This window comes from Microtus oregoni, unplaced genomic scaffold (genome assembly GCF_018167655.1).
Source record: "Microtus oregoni isolate MIOR12 unplaced genomic scaffold, Mior012 000001F_ref0000356, whole genome shotgun sequence".
Lineage (NCBI taxonomy): Eukaryota > Metazoa > Chordata > Mammalia > Rodentia > Cricetidae > Microtus > Microtus oregoni.
The window spans coordinates 56,077,114-56,092,590 of record NW_024543060.1 but is presented as its reverse complement, the minus strand read 5'-3'; the positions used below and the strand labels follow the sequence as shown (position 1 = coordinate 56,092,590).

Genomic DNA, 15,477 nt, shown 5'->3' with positions numbered 1-15,477 from the left:
GGGAAAAGGGCTGTGAGCCCAATTGCAGAAGCTGCAGCTGCTAATTGGCTCTAATGATCTGAATGCAAATTAATAAATCTCTGTGCTAAAAATTACATGCATATATAATTGTGACTTTCATAACGTTAAGAGCTCTGCTTAACCCGTTGTGCTGTGTCCTTCCCGAGAGCTGGTGGGAACAGAACCCTTTCTGCTTTTCTGAAACCCCTTCCTCGTCTCATTCATCGTATGCACCCTTGAGCTTTACAGTCTGCAGAGGGAGGTCTCTGTGGAGGCATCTGAGGGTGGCAGGAATGAACCGTGCAAGCATCACCACATGGAAGAGGGCAGTAAATCACAGGGCTGTGAGTGGCCAAGCAGCTTGAAAACTCTGAACAACATTATCTACCTAGGAGCCCTTGGATTCAGCGAGTAGAAACACCTGAACCCTCAACGGGTGGTCTGACAGGTACAAAGACACATAAGAACACAGCTTTAATAACACGGTCACACCGTATTTTCTTAATGAGTGCAGTAGTGATATTAACTGAGATATCTCATCATAAGAGACCCAAGAAGATGCCCGGATCCCAGCCAAAAAGGAAAGCAAGCTCTTTCCCTCACTCTGTTAGTCAGACAGGTGCCAGTTTCTTTCCCAAGACAGGTGTTCTGGGAAGAGGCCACAGACGCTTTAAGAGGTGGAGGCTTATAATGGTTCTTCATGCCATTGAGGCTGCACTCTCTGAAGTGGGGAGTTGAACCTGGATTTCTTCCTCTGTTTTACATGCCTAACATGAGATGAGTGGCCTTGCTGTGCCACATGCTTGCCTGGGTGCTCTGCCTCCAAACAATGGGTCCACCTAAACACAGACTAGGACTTTCCAATGGAATTGAAAGCCAGCCTTTGTTCTGTTAACTCAGCATTCTCTGGTCTTTACTGTAGGGAGGACCGGCTGGACACACCTTCTTCTCTCCTGCATAGGTGGCCAACAAACATCCATAGCAGAAAGAACAGGGTATACTTGGCACTAAACCTCCAACAGAGGTCCCAAACCATTCTTGTCCTTGTATCTGCCTCCCCCTCCCCGCGTGTAAACAGAGTCTGCCCTCATTTAGAAGATCATTCTTCTATTGGCACAGGCATTAGAACATCTGAACCAATACAGTGGGAGTCATAAATTAGAAGGAAATTTGGCTTAGCAGACAGGAATGCAGACGCAAGCAACAAGCTTGCAAGTTAACCTCAGGAAAACCTGCCCACCGGCTACTGGCTATATCATCTATGGAATCTGACAAGAGTGTCATAGGATGGGGGAAAAAAGAGGTAAGGGAAACCAAGAGACCTGGACAAAAGCCCATTCTATTTGATTGCATAGCTGTGACCTTGGATCTCTGCCTAACTACTTCTGTATGTCTCAATTTTCTTAGGGACAAAATGAGATTACTATGAGAATTAAATTGGCCAATAAATCTGTCGTGTTGAAAGCTGCCAGTATCCCATGATGTTACAAATAAAGCCCTAGCTGCTGTATCATCGCCACCATCACCCTTCGTTGGAAGATAGTCTACACTGAACCTGATAATTCCAACTTGTTTCATAGTTTGCTTTTCAATTCCAAGAGCCCCTTTCTCAAGTCCAGTGGGTCAGGAGGGTTACTTAATTTTCATGGACAAAGCATCAGACCCGTGGTCTAGAATTCTCTGTGAGGTTTGTCCCTAAAGAAACACTTTTCCTACAGTATAGAAAGAGGAAGAGAATCAGAGAGAGGAACAGAACCTGAGAGACACGGCCATTCTCTCTTATCCCTTACATTCCATCACCCATGGGGTCAAGCCCATTCTCCCTCACTATTTATTCCTCCTCGTGCTCAGCACCACCGCCATGGTCAGCTCTCGCCTGGACACTTGGGATTGCTGACTAACGTTTATCCGGCCCTCCTGCTGCCTGCCCTTCACGGCGGTTCTCCTCACAAACACCCATCATGTTGCAGGTCCCAAGAGTCACAGTCTGTCACATCTACAAACTCCGGTCTCTTTATAGCTCTGTCCATCCGCTTCTTTAATGGCTGCCTTTGGTCCTCACACTACAAAGGAATTCTGGTTTCTTTTCTAGTCTTCATGTTGCAGTAGCCACAAAAACATCCAACTTAAGACAAATTCAGTAAGTGCATGACCAGATCAACCGACACCACCATTTAAGAAGAGGGCATTTGGGGCCCAGACATCCAGGTACAGAATGTGGTGTCAGTATCTATGCCTATCATTTCTTCTTGTGAACACTGGCTCTGGCTTAGAGATGAGGGCTTTCCAGCCTTCGGGTCTGGGTCTTGGGAAGGACCAGGGTCTCAGTGGTATTACTGCCATTGAAAGTTTCCACTGAGAGGGTTTACAATGAGGGTGAACACACAGTACTATTTTCACAGGAAAAGCCCAGCTTACAGCTATGATCCAGTGAAAAAGGACATCAACATCTCATCTACTCCCAGGGACATCCCAGTTTAGATAAAATATCCATGGTAGAGAAGAGGTCAAACAATTACTTGGCACTCTTGTTTTTTTTTTTTTAATTTGCTCAGCTTTTATAATTTCCTACTATTCCATCTGCAAAATGGGTGTGTAGTTCACAGGACTGGGACAGCTAAATGAGACAGACTCTACAAACTGGCTGGCATGATTGCTGGCACAGTGTCCAGAGACATTTTCTATACTACTGTTGACGTGTATATATACACGTACGAGCGTATATATATATATATATATATATATATATATATATATATATATATGAACAGAAAATGTACAACTACTGAGCACTAATTCCCTGACACAGTCCAGGAACAAATGATCAAGTTTTCAACTCAAACCAAGTATGAGTGGATGCTTTTGTTTCACGCAAGCAAGGAAATGAGGAGGCAGGACAAGGGTCGGCAGGCTTCACCTGTGCCGCCCGTCAATAATTTAAGCAACAGCATCTAGAACTTCTTGCTAACAGAGCCACATACCTCACTGCAGCATCAAGACTCCAGTCAGCCACAAGGACAGGGAGCTTGTGAGAAGTTGGCTTCTTCCGGCTGCTAGGAATCTCGGGAAGTGTACCATGAGCATCTATATCAGGTAGGAAGTAGTATGTCATGGATATCTAATAACTGGCACAGAAGACTAGAAAATGAGACAACTGCTCCACAGAACCTTCTTAGGATAAAGACAGTATTTGTTAGAGGAGTAAGCCTGGAAGCAGAAAGGAACGAAAGCTAAACAGTAACAAGATTCTTTGCATGCCTATGCTGCCTAAAAGACTATTATGTGCCAGAAGTTGCCAGTTTCACATAGCTAAAGCCTGGTCTAGACTATCAGACCTTCCTTGTGAATAACCCAGGAACTAGTGGACAAAAAGGAAAGCACACAAACAAATGTAGACGGTAAAACAGCAATAAATAAATAATTGCGCAGGCATAAAATATTTCGAAATGTATCGACATACATGCCGTTTTTGGCAAGCCTTTTTTATTCGTAAATTTCTATGAATTTTGTTCTTTGGCTATTTCACACCTGTGTACAATGCGTTCTGAGTGCCCCCACCCTCATCCTAATCCTGTTGTCTCTCAACGGCCTCTGCTGTTTGAAACTGAGGTATCATTACCTGAAGGAGTCCAAGCAAGGAAAAGAAAGACAATGTGTGTGTATCTTGGGCCCAATCACCATTAATCTTTCTAATGCTGCAACCCTTTAATATAGTTCCTCAAGTTGTGGTGACCCCCAACAATAAAATTATTTTTGTTGCAACTTCATAGCTATAATTTTAATACTGTTATGAATCAGAATGTAAATATTTTTGGAGATATAGGTTTGCCAAAGAGGCCACAACTCACAGTTTGAGAACCACTGGGCACTTCAGAAGAGGTGAGCACTCCAAAAATATGTTTCAAGTGTCAACATTAGCCTTAACAATGAATATAAAATTCCACCGTTGGCCTGGCCACTGAGATCAAAACTCCATGGAGGGTCATGGGCCCTTTAAGGGACTAAAGTCTCCCAAAGTGGGGCTTATGTTCATTTCTTCAAGAGAACTTAGTCATATTCTAGGCCACTCCTTCAGGAAGGTAGGGGAACAGTGGAAATGACAGATACAGATTTTTGACCCCAAAGGGCTTGCTCCTCCTCCTTCTCTGCACACCCACAGTGTTCCCTTGTATATAATCAGAGCAGGAAGGAGGGAAGCACTATTTGTGGCCTCTCTGAGGGAGATACCATTCAGAGTGCTCTCAGAGATAAAGAATCTGTAACCAGTGTTCTGAATTGAACCATGTCAGGAATGGCTTGGAGGCATGTTGGACTCTTCAGAGAGATTCAGAGACATATTCAGAAGAGCAGCAAGACAAGGTCCCCAGAGAAGGAACTTGACCAAAATCAAATCATGATCATTTAAGTAGTAGATACAGCAATGGCAGAAACTGGCCCTCACAGGCCTGGCAGAGGCGAGGCCTCAGAGGGAGCAGGAAAAGGTGGAAGACAGTCAGTATACCTCACATACTACTCTCCCGGGCCTTCCCAAACAGCCCTGCCACTGAGAAAGGAGGGGCTCTTAGAGGTTGTCCACAAACAAAAGGGGTGATTGAGCAAGAACTTTTTTTTTTACCTTGAATGGGCAAAATTATGAGGAGAAGAGAGACCCATATTCAAGAACTATATAATGTCCATATAATAAAAATAAAGTTATTATATGTGACTCAGAAAAAAATTCTACAGTGTAGATGTGGTGGTGTGAAAGAAAATGGCTCCCATAGGGAGGGGCACTATTAGGAGGTGTGGCTTTGTTGGAGGAAGTGTGTCACTAGGGGCGCAGGCTTTGAGGGCTCTATGCTCAAGGTAAGCTCAGTATGTGGTACACAGACTCCTTCTGCTGCCTGCTGTTCAAAACAGAACTCTCAGCTCCATCTTCAGCACCACGTCTGCCTGCACACTGCTCTGCTTGTCATGACGATAATTGACTAACCTCTGAAACTGTGAGCTGCCACCCCAACTAAATGTTTTCTGTTATAAGAGTTGCCAAGGTCACGGTGTCTCTCCACAGCAACAAAAACCCTAAGACAGTAGTTAATGCCCAATCTACAGATAAAACTGGCCCCATCTTTTTTTTTTTTTTTAACATCATCAAGGCTATTAGGATTGAGATTTGATGCAGACCAAACAGTTATCCCTCCGTCCTTAAGACCAGGCCATCTTCACCTCTAAGAATTTGTGGAAGATGCAGACAGGACACTGGGGAATGCTGGAGGAAGGAACATAAAATGCACAGAGAACTATTTATACCCCTGATATCACACTTCACTCTATTCAGTCCACACAACATGAACGCTGCAGTCCTGACCTGTGAAGAAGACGGAGGCTCATCAGAATAGAGGCACTCACAGAGGGTCATACAGCTGAGATGGAACAAAACCCAAGTTTAAACCCTTTTGCCATGATTCCCCAGGACTCATCATCTGACAACTAGATTCTGAAGACTTAGGGACAGAAGCAACGCACAGGTCTTCCCATGGGAACGGGAGCACATGGCCATCGACTCAGAGCATGATTCCTGAAGACTGGGAGTTCTGAAACATAATGAGGCACATATTGGGAATAGTAATTTTTGCTTATGAGGTTTAGAATTTGTTACCTCCTGTAGGCAAATATTTAGCTTGTACAAGCATAAGGCAATGTTATTATGATTTGAGCATGAATTCTTTCAAACGAAGCGAAGGCACACAAAGGTAAAGCAAGCTGGGGTTCTCACGATTGAATACAAACTTTGATATGGAATTATGTTGGAAAGATTACCATCAAATCTTATATACTAGAGGCCTTAAAGGTAAAAATGTTCACTGTAAATTATACAAAATGAACGGAACCTTTTCTGTTGTGCATTGCACCTTTGTGTGTGTGTGTGTCTGTGTGTGTGTGTCTGTGTGTGTGTCTGTGTGTGTCTGTCTGTGTGTCTGTGTGTGTGTCTGTGTGTGTGTGTCTGTGTGTGTGTGTCTGTGTGTGTCTGTGTGTGTGTGTGTCTGTGTGTGTGTCTGTGTGTGTGTCTGTGTGTGTGTGTCTGTGTGTGTGTGTCTGTGTGTGTCTGTGTGTGTGTCTGTGTGTCTGTGTGTGTGTCTGTGTGTGTGTCTGTGTGTCTGTGTGTGTATGTGTCTGTGTGTGTGTCTGTGTGTGTGTCTGTGTGTCTCTGTGTGTGTGTATGTCTGTGTGTGTGTGTGTCTGTGTGTGTGTGTGTCTGTGTCTGTGTGTGTGTGCCAGAGGTTAGTACTGGGTGACTTCTTCAGTTGTTTTCCACATTATTTTTTAAGGTAAGGTCTCTCATTGAACCTGGAGCTCACTCATGATCTATACTGGCTAAGTAGCAAGCCCCAAGAATTTGCCCTTCGATGACTCCCTAGTGCTGGAATTATAGGAGCGCTTGATCACAACAGGACTTTTTTTCTTTTCTTCTTTAATATGTATTCTGAGGATCAAGTTTAGATCCTTGTGGTGTGCATGGAGTTTTTCATGGGAACCATGGGTCAGGGCTCTGTCCTGCCAGGTGGCTCCAAAACAACCAAACATAGATGTATAATTATTATAAATAATATTATAAATAATATTATAAATAAATGTTCAGTCAATATCTTGGGCTTGTTACTAACTAGCTCTTACATCTTAAATTAACCCCATATTTCTTATCTATTCTCTACACCACATGGCAGTACCTCTGCTCAGTATGGCGTGGTCATCTCCTGCTTCTGCTTCTGGAGGGAAACTCCCCTTGACTCTGCCCTCACTTTCTTTTTCCCTGTCTGTAAATGCCACCTAACTTCTTCCTGCCTAACTATTGGCCATTAACTCTTTAGTAATCCAATCAGAAGGAGCTTGGCAAAGACTCATCTTCGTGGTGTACAAAAAGATCATTTCCTAACATTGAACTTCTGTGGAAAACATTTCACTCTTCGAGCCATCTCCCTTAGCCCCAAATAGCTGATTTTATAAATGAAATTGTGTGTGTTTGAAATAGTAGATGAAAAAGGAGCTAAGTCCTGGGATGGTTTTGGGTTTTCAATGTGTGCTAATTCCTAACGCTAATAATGAAACTAATAAAATAATCCTTCACTTTCTTCATTTTTTCTCCTTTTGCAGTCACACTTCCTTTCTTGAGAACAAATCTAACTAAGAGGTTTCCCTGGAGAAAATACACCCAGGTTCTCAGATATAAACCACCTTGTTTAAAACCCCAGGCAGGTCCCTGAGCTTGGCTGCTATCTGCATCCTTCCTTCATCTGTTTCCCATCTGCTCTGCACACATGAAACCACTTTCACTTATGGGCAACAATAAGAAGGAAAATAATAGTAGCGGCAGTAATAATCAAGTAAGAATAAGAACCAAAGCAGCCAACGACACATCATCTTTGAGCAGAAAGCACATTGACAGATGCTCTCTTTGTTCATGGTAAAGATACTATGAAGAAGCTGCTTTTCTTATAATTATATAACGTAATTACTGTTATCATCACTACCACCACCCATGCCTGTTCATAGCATGTTCAGTCTCAAAAAGTCCGGGGCTTTTTACACGATATCCCACCCAAGCAAGAACTAAACTTGAAGTATTTCTGTGTTCTTGGCACAGGGCATCACTATCTCCCAGGATCACTCTCCAGATATTAAATGAATTTCAAATCTTGAAACTTGGGGAATTGAGAAAGCAAAGCAATTAAAATTGTGGTGCATGAACTACTTGATCTTATCCTTTGCTTTTCTGGCTTTATTAACTAAGTCAGCATAGTAGATTCAATTGTTTGAAGAGCTGCCTTCTGGCTCTGCCTTAGGAGTGAGACATGGTTTAATGAAAGTCTGTGTTTCAAACTTTAGCACTGTTTAGAAATAGCCGAGTCTGCTGAAGCATACAATTTTGAGGGAAAAAAAAAGCTCACAATTGAAATCATTACGACTAATTTTAATACCTATAAAGCATTTATAAAGTAAAATTTCTCACCATTCTTTAATGTGTTAATGGGCAAAATGAAGATACGGGCCACTTTCAAGACTGAATGAGCTTCATGCCCCCATGGCATTTAGAACCCTCAGATGGAACCACAGCGCTGGCTCAAGGGTTTTGATTCCCAGATTCCACTTTGGATGAGTCACCTGTGACTCCAGCACCAGGAGCTTTGATACCTCTCCTGCCCCCTTAAACATGAATAAGCACAATGGAGTCTATTCACGCCAAGTGCCAGCATCATTTTTAATGACAGAGTGGAAACCCATAAATATTTTTCAGCTCTGTTTTTTCTACAGATTACCTTCATCAAATATCTTAAGCGTTTATTTTTAATTAGGTATTATATGGAGGAGGAGGAGGAGGAGGTGTGAGCTTATGTGTGCATGTGCCCAAGGAGGCCAGAAGAGGGTAATGAATTCCCCTAGAGCTGGAGTTCCAGTTGGTTGTGAGTTGCCCACTGTGGACAATAGGAACCAAGCTCAGGTCTTCTGCAATGAAAACATGCACTCAACCCTGCTGAGCCATCTTTCCAGACCCCAATTTATTTGTTTTCTAAGTAATCTGAAAAGTATGGCTATGCTTTGTTAGTGTGGTTGCCTTGTTTTATTTCATGAATGACAACTGGAAGATAAAAATTCTTCAGAAACAAAAGACATTGTCATGTTTACATTTTTCTTCGTAAACTTTCAACTCGCGTGAGTAGAGGAAACAAAGGTAGTTGCATGTAAAATTATTTTGCTTCACCAAAGAAAGGTATTTATTCCCAGATGTCCCACTCCACTAGAGAAGAAAAAAAAATGCTACTGTAATTAAAAGTTAATTTAATTTAGATAAGCAGAGACCCAAATTAACAGTCCATAGTCTGCTGTGTACATAAAAACCATCGAGGGTCCAAGAGCTTTTCAACAAACACAGAGGCCAAGTTCTCACCCTGGTGGTTAATTCAACTGGACAAGGTGGGAGCTGAGAACTGATGGTTTTAAAACCCTATGTCTGATAAGAATTGTGGACTCGGGCTAAAGAACTAGCGACGCGAAAAGTGTCAGGTTATTTTGCTAAGAGCTCGTGATGTGTTTTCCAGAAAAGCCTAGTGGCTTTCATCAAGTTTCACAAACCACACTTAAACAAATCAACAATCTCAATCAAATAAAACAAAGTAAATACGTTGTGATTTGAGGATGAGTACCCTAGCAACACTCGAACTTCACATTTGAATAAAGAAAGACTAGAGTCTTCTGTAATCATAATATCAAAGAAGTAACTCTAGAAAATACTGACAATTAGAAAAGGAATCAAAGCTGTAAGAAGCTATGTGAGTTGTCTAAAGTATTGGTTCTCAGCTTCTGGATCACGAGCCCTTTGACGGGGCAGAGCATCCCTTTCACAGGGCCACCTAAGACCATCAGAAAGCACAGATGTTTACATTATGATCATAACAGTAAAAGTATTATAGTTATGAAGGAGCAATGAAAATAGTTTTATAGGAGGCAGGGACACCACACATGTGGAATTGTATAAAAGGTTGAAACATTAGTAAGATTGAGAACCAGTCCAGTTTTAGACTCTGCCCCATCTTGTTATACTTTTCTCTGTCTAGCTGCTTGTGTATGGTTGAGTGGAGCACAAATGTTCTTTTCTCATGGATTCACTGACTTACAGAATTTGATCCAACATTACATACTACTACATGCTGTATATATGTGTGTGCATATGTGTGTCTGTGTAATATATAATGCTATAGGAAGTCTATAAACTCTAAACAACCAAAATAACCTAAAATACATCCTTTGCTTCTGATCAAAGCAAACAGAACTAAATGCCAATCTAATTTTAAAGGAAGATAAATAATTATTTTCTTAATTTTAGAATTTATTCTACTTTCTTAATTGTTAAGGCTTAAATGTATAATTCAAACCTCATCCTGTGTTATATAATTCCTCATATTTCATGTCATTGAATTTGGGATTTCATTAATATCAATAAAATAATTGTTACTTGCTGAACAGCAATTATACACAACATATAACATTTTGACATATATAAACTGTAGATTTATTAAAGTAAATTTTATAGATAAGTAAGCTCCATCTCAGAGATCTTATAGTGCTCATGAATAATGTAATAAAATAAAAATTCAACTTCTGGTAACCATTTTTTTCTACTTTTTGTTTGTAAGACAGTGTTGCACTGTGTAACCCAGGCTGTCTTTAAACTCATGATCTCCCTGCCTCAACCTCCCAAGTGCTGGGGATATAGGCATGTGCCATTGCACCCAGCTTCCAAAGCACAAATGTATTTGATCTTACAGTGATAAATTTGAGAACTAAGTCTTGATTTTGTTGAATATAAAATTAAACTTTGACACCTTAAAGTTTTATAGAACTTAGGCAGCTGTCTATGTCAACAATCAGGCTATGAATATAGGCGAAGATGAACACAGTAAACGTGAATACAGGGGCTGGAGGAATGGCTCAGCAGTTAAGAGCACTTAATGCTATATGTTTTTCTTTGGGTTCACCTTCTTATTTAGCTTCTTTGGGATATCAAATTATAGACTTACTGACCTTTATTTATGGCTAGAAACCAATTATGAGTGAGTACATCCCATGTTCATCTTTTTGGGTCTGGGTTACCTCACTTAAGATAGTATTTTCTATTTCCATCCATTTGCATGCAAAATTTGAGAAGTCATTGCTTTTTACCGCTGAGTAGTACTCTAATGTGTATATATTCCACACTTTCTTTATCCATTCTTCCATTGAAGGACATCTAGGTTGTTTCCAGGTTCTATCCTGGGTAGGGGAAGTAGACAAGATTGCCAGGCAAAAAATCGGGATCTTAAGGGTGGGTGGGAGGGGGGTAAGGGGAGATGGGGAGAGAAAAGTGAGAAGGGTAGGATGGGGAGAACTTGGGGCAACGGGATGATTGGGATAAAGGAAGGTTGGATAGGGGAGCAGGGAAGCACATATCTTAATTAAGGGAGCCATCTTAGGGTTGGGAAGAGACTTGGACCTAGAGGGGCTTCCAGGTGCCCAAGGCGAGGTCCCCAGTTAGTTCCTGGGGCAGCTGAAGATAGGGAACCTGAAATGATCCTATCCTATAGCCAGACTGATGAATATTTTGCATATCACCATAGAACCTTCATCTGGCGATGGATGGAGATAGAGAAAGAGACCCACACTGGAGCACTGGACTGAGCTCCCAAAGTCCCATTGAGGAACAGAAGGAGGGAGAAGATGAGCAAGGAAGTCAGGACCAAGAGGGGTGCACCCACCGACGGAGACAGTGGGGCTGATCTATTGGGAGCTCACCAAGGCCAGCTGGACTGTGACTGAAAAAGCAGGGGATAAAACCGGACTCTCTGAATATGGCGGACAATGAGGGCTGCTGAGAAGCCAAGGACAATGGCACTGGGTTTTGATCCTACTACATGTTCTGGCTTTGTGGGAGCCTAGCCAGTTTGGATGTTCACCTTCCTAGACCAGGACGGAGGGGGGAGGACTTTGGACTTTCCACAGGGCAGGGAACCCTGACTGCTCTTCAGACTTGAGAGGGAGGGGGAGAGGAGTGGGGGAGGGGGAGAGGAGTGGGGGGGACAGGGAGAGGAGTGGGGGAAGGGGGGGAGGAGTGAGAGGCTGGGAGGAGGCGGAAATTTTTTTTTCTCAATAAAAAAAAAGAGCACTTAATGCTCTTGCAGAGTTGGTTCTGTTCCTCCCAACACCCATATGAAGGCTAACGACCATCATTAAACCCAGTGCCTGGGATCTCTATGGGCACTAGGCACATACTAGTGCACTTACATATCATAAAAAGAGTATAAAATAAATAACTATATTTAAGTGACTGTCACTCTGCAGTAGAACCTTCTTGTTAGCCTGAGTGAGAAACAAAGAAGACACAGCCTTCAGAGGTAATGCACCTACAACTCAATGCTGTGCTCGGCTCTGTCTGTGAGCGTGAGCACTTGGGAATGTAAAATTAGAACGGGAAAAAAGACAGAGAAGCGTTTAATAAATGCAAATTTTTAAGATGACAGTAGCTAGAATACAAATGAGTTTATTACACATATTAATGGATTGACCACCTTTCGATGTGACAAGGGAATTATATGACTAAAGATAAATGCTATGGGGGGGGGGGGGATGTGACAGGGAAACAGAAACAACTGAATCTTTTCTAATGGATGCCACTGGATGCCCTTCTTGGTCAGGATCACCAGTGGACGCTCTGTGATGTGTTTCCCAGACTTGAAGAAGAGCACAGGAAAGCATGAATTTTCAAGGAAAAGAGAAACAGACAAAGTGCTGCTATATTGTAATGTTGCTCTAAAATTCTGTAATTGGTTTGCTAATAGCAATTTTCTGATTGCTCTAAAGTGCTTAGAATGCATATGCCTGCTGATAAAGAATTTGTTGAAATGAAAATAAAAACTCTTAGAGTGAGTGAAAGCTTTTCTTCTTGTTTCATGAAGGTCTTAGTCTATCTCTGGAAAGTGACTAGCAAAGTCCCTACCATTTTCCTGAGATAATGCCAATGGTGATTCAGAATTCATACAAGGCTTTGCATAGCCTTACTAAGAAGCAGGCTGCAGCTGTGACTCAGTGGGCCAGAACCACTCAAGAGCTTAATGTAAATTTCTGTATCAGGGACCCAGCAGAGATGGAAAAGCCTTTACATCTGAGTAGCCACAGAATCATCAACAAATGCTTCCAGCAGGAAGACAGCAGACAGTCTGCAGCCTGCCTGCAGCCAAAAGTCCCCAGAAGGGATCTGCTTCGAGCCAGGAGGATGTGGAGGATGGACTGAGGTGCTGATGTTAGGAAGGAGACTGAAGATATGGCTGCCGAGGTGTGGAGTTGAGCAGAGAGATGATTCCACATCACTGAGGACAGAAGCCGGGAGAGTGAGCCTCTGCCTGACGCTCTGTTGCACGTCATTGAGCACGCATATTCCTGAAAGAAGGGGAGCGTGAGTGCCATAGATGGAACCCACTGAAGGGAAAATGCTTTCACACTCAGGTTTCCCCCTCCTCCACACGAAAACGGGCCAGATCCAGCGGACTGATGAGGGACACTCCTGCAGATATTCCACGTGATGACGATGGCCAAGGAAGAAGCAGCTTCCTGAGAGCAGTCAGTAGTGTTTCCCGAGAAGAAACCAGGAGTAGAAAGAGAAGGCATGGAATGCTTCACTACGAAACCATGAGAAATTCCAGCTCAAACTACACTGAGTGAGTGACCGCCTCCTTCCTCGTGGGCCCAGAGAGTGGAGTCACAGACCCTGAAGCCACAGGGAAAGCCTTGGCCTTACCAGTGAATGGTGCCAACTTGCTTGAGTCATGGTGGTTGAAAGAGATACCAAGGTGGACACCAGGTACAAGGCTGGACGCAGGGATGGTGACAGGGCGGTAGTGGTCAGGAGAGTTCGGCTACTCTGCAACTGGTTCATGAGAGCCTAGAAGGGCCAGAAGCAGCAGCTCCTAACTCAGTGGGTCTCAGCCTGTGGGTGGCGACCCCTTCACAGGGTCATTAAAGAACATTGCAAAACACAGATACTCACATTATGATTCACAACAGTGGTAAAATTAGTTCTGAAGTAGCAACGAAAGTAATTTTATGGTTGGGGTCCCCACTGTTAAAGCATTAGGAAGGCTCTGTTCCCCCTGGACCCTTTACTGTGAAGTCTATATACCTGCTAAAGAGGGTTTCCTTCTTAAAGGAATGTGACATTGAAGATTAATTTTAGACTCACAAGAAAGTTATAAAAAACAGTGCAGAGGAATTCTACATGCCCTCACAATTCCCAACAATGAAGCACTCTTCATAATCCTATTTCATGGACAAACAAGAGAAATGACTCTGGCGCAGGCCAATCAGCAGTAATGTAAGATTATTATTAGAATTGGGACTTTATTTTTTATCCAGATACCCATTTAAGGTATAATTTTAGTGTATAGCCATACATACATCACACAAGGAGATATGGGTAGCTATCACGACGACAGTCAGGATACAACTGTTTTACAAATAACAAAATCCACTTTTATTCTTGAGCAATATCCATCTGTGTTAACACATCAAATATTGTCCTCTCATTCAGCCACAGAGTACAGATGGAGATCTCAATAGTTTCCAGGGTTTGGTTGTCACAAATACAGCTGCTATAAGTAATAATGTATAAACCAATGTATCAGTGAGTTCAAGAAAATCCATGGGTTTGAAATGTGAGCCACCTGTTACTTTCACATTGCAAGGGTGGACACAGCACTCGTTCTGTCGTCTACACACAGGAGGGAACCTTACTCTTCCATAACTCACAGTGTGTACAGGAGAGTGTCTTGTGCTCGCTGGTCCTGCTCACTGGTCCTCCCATCTTCGCCTTCTCTGTGCCTCATGGGTTGAAGCCTGATAGAGTTCTGAGACAGTCAAGACATCAAGAGTTATATCAGAAGACTCGGCTGCCTCTCAGGCACAGACCCGGGAACTTAATAAATATTCAGTGAGAGCCTGTAAGAGCCAAGCAGTAGGCATCCTGTAGGTGTTAGAATAGCTTTACCTTTTCCTAGTTACTATGCTGAAATAAATTTTTATTTCCTTCCCAGATATCCTGAGTAAGTAGCTAGAACCCTTCTAAGACAGATATGTTGGCCATGGGCTTAGCTTTTACTGCCATCCTCTGTATTCCGCTATAAAGGGACAGGTTCCTCTGATGAGGTTCTGATGGCCCTGACTTTCCCTTCTGTGTTTTCTCAGAAGACCCCAGTACCAATTCATTTGCTAGAATCCAACTGTTTCAACAAACTGTCTTCTCATGCACTCACGGAGCATTGAGGGACAATCTGCATTGTATCCAATGTTTAATTATTACAGAAGCAGCGGCTATAAGCAATAATATATGAGGTTTTGTGAAAATATAAGGTTCACACCTGTAGGTAACACACCCAGGAGTGTGGTTGTTGGATCGAATGGTGAGTGTGTGTGTGGTGAACTTTGCTGAGGACTGTTCAAGCAGCGGGTGGCAGGGCTGCACTTGTCCGTCCTCTCGCTGTAGTCAGTCATCATGGGCTCCTGTGGCCTCAGCCTTCCCTCTCCTGTCTCTGCCTGAGCTCTGCATGTCTCACGCTCATTGTGAGCTGAAGTAGAAAGTAAAAATGGGGTCTGATTACCAATCATTGCTTCATTCAGGATTTGTCCCCAAAGGGAAGGGAAGTCTCAAATCTGCAGTTAACGAGCATGTGACTGCCTTTCCTTCCCATCAGTGTGTATAAACCAGGAATCAGGAAGTCATACCCACTTTATAGTCCTCTGAGTCCCTTTATCATGTGTTTTAATTATAATATTAACAGGCATGTGTTGCTAGCCCAGTCTAGCAAATAAATGTACTTAAAACTCAAACCGAATAGGGCTACTTCAAAAGGATGAGTCAAATACTTCAGCATTGAGGATGAATCTCTCTCTCTCTCTCTTGCTCATTCACTCTCTCTC

The 15,477-nt window shown here is 42.7% G+C and overlaps 1 protein-coding gene across 1 annotated transcript in view; it reads right to left on the bottom strand.

The window, feature by feature from the left end:
- Grip1 (glutamate receptor interacting protein 1) overlaps positions 1 to 15,477 on the bottom strand; it is a 640,059-nt gene that overhangs the window by 447,321 nt on the left and 177,261 nt on the right. The window lies entirely within an intron of this gene.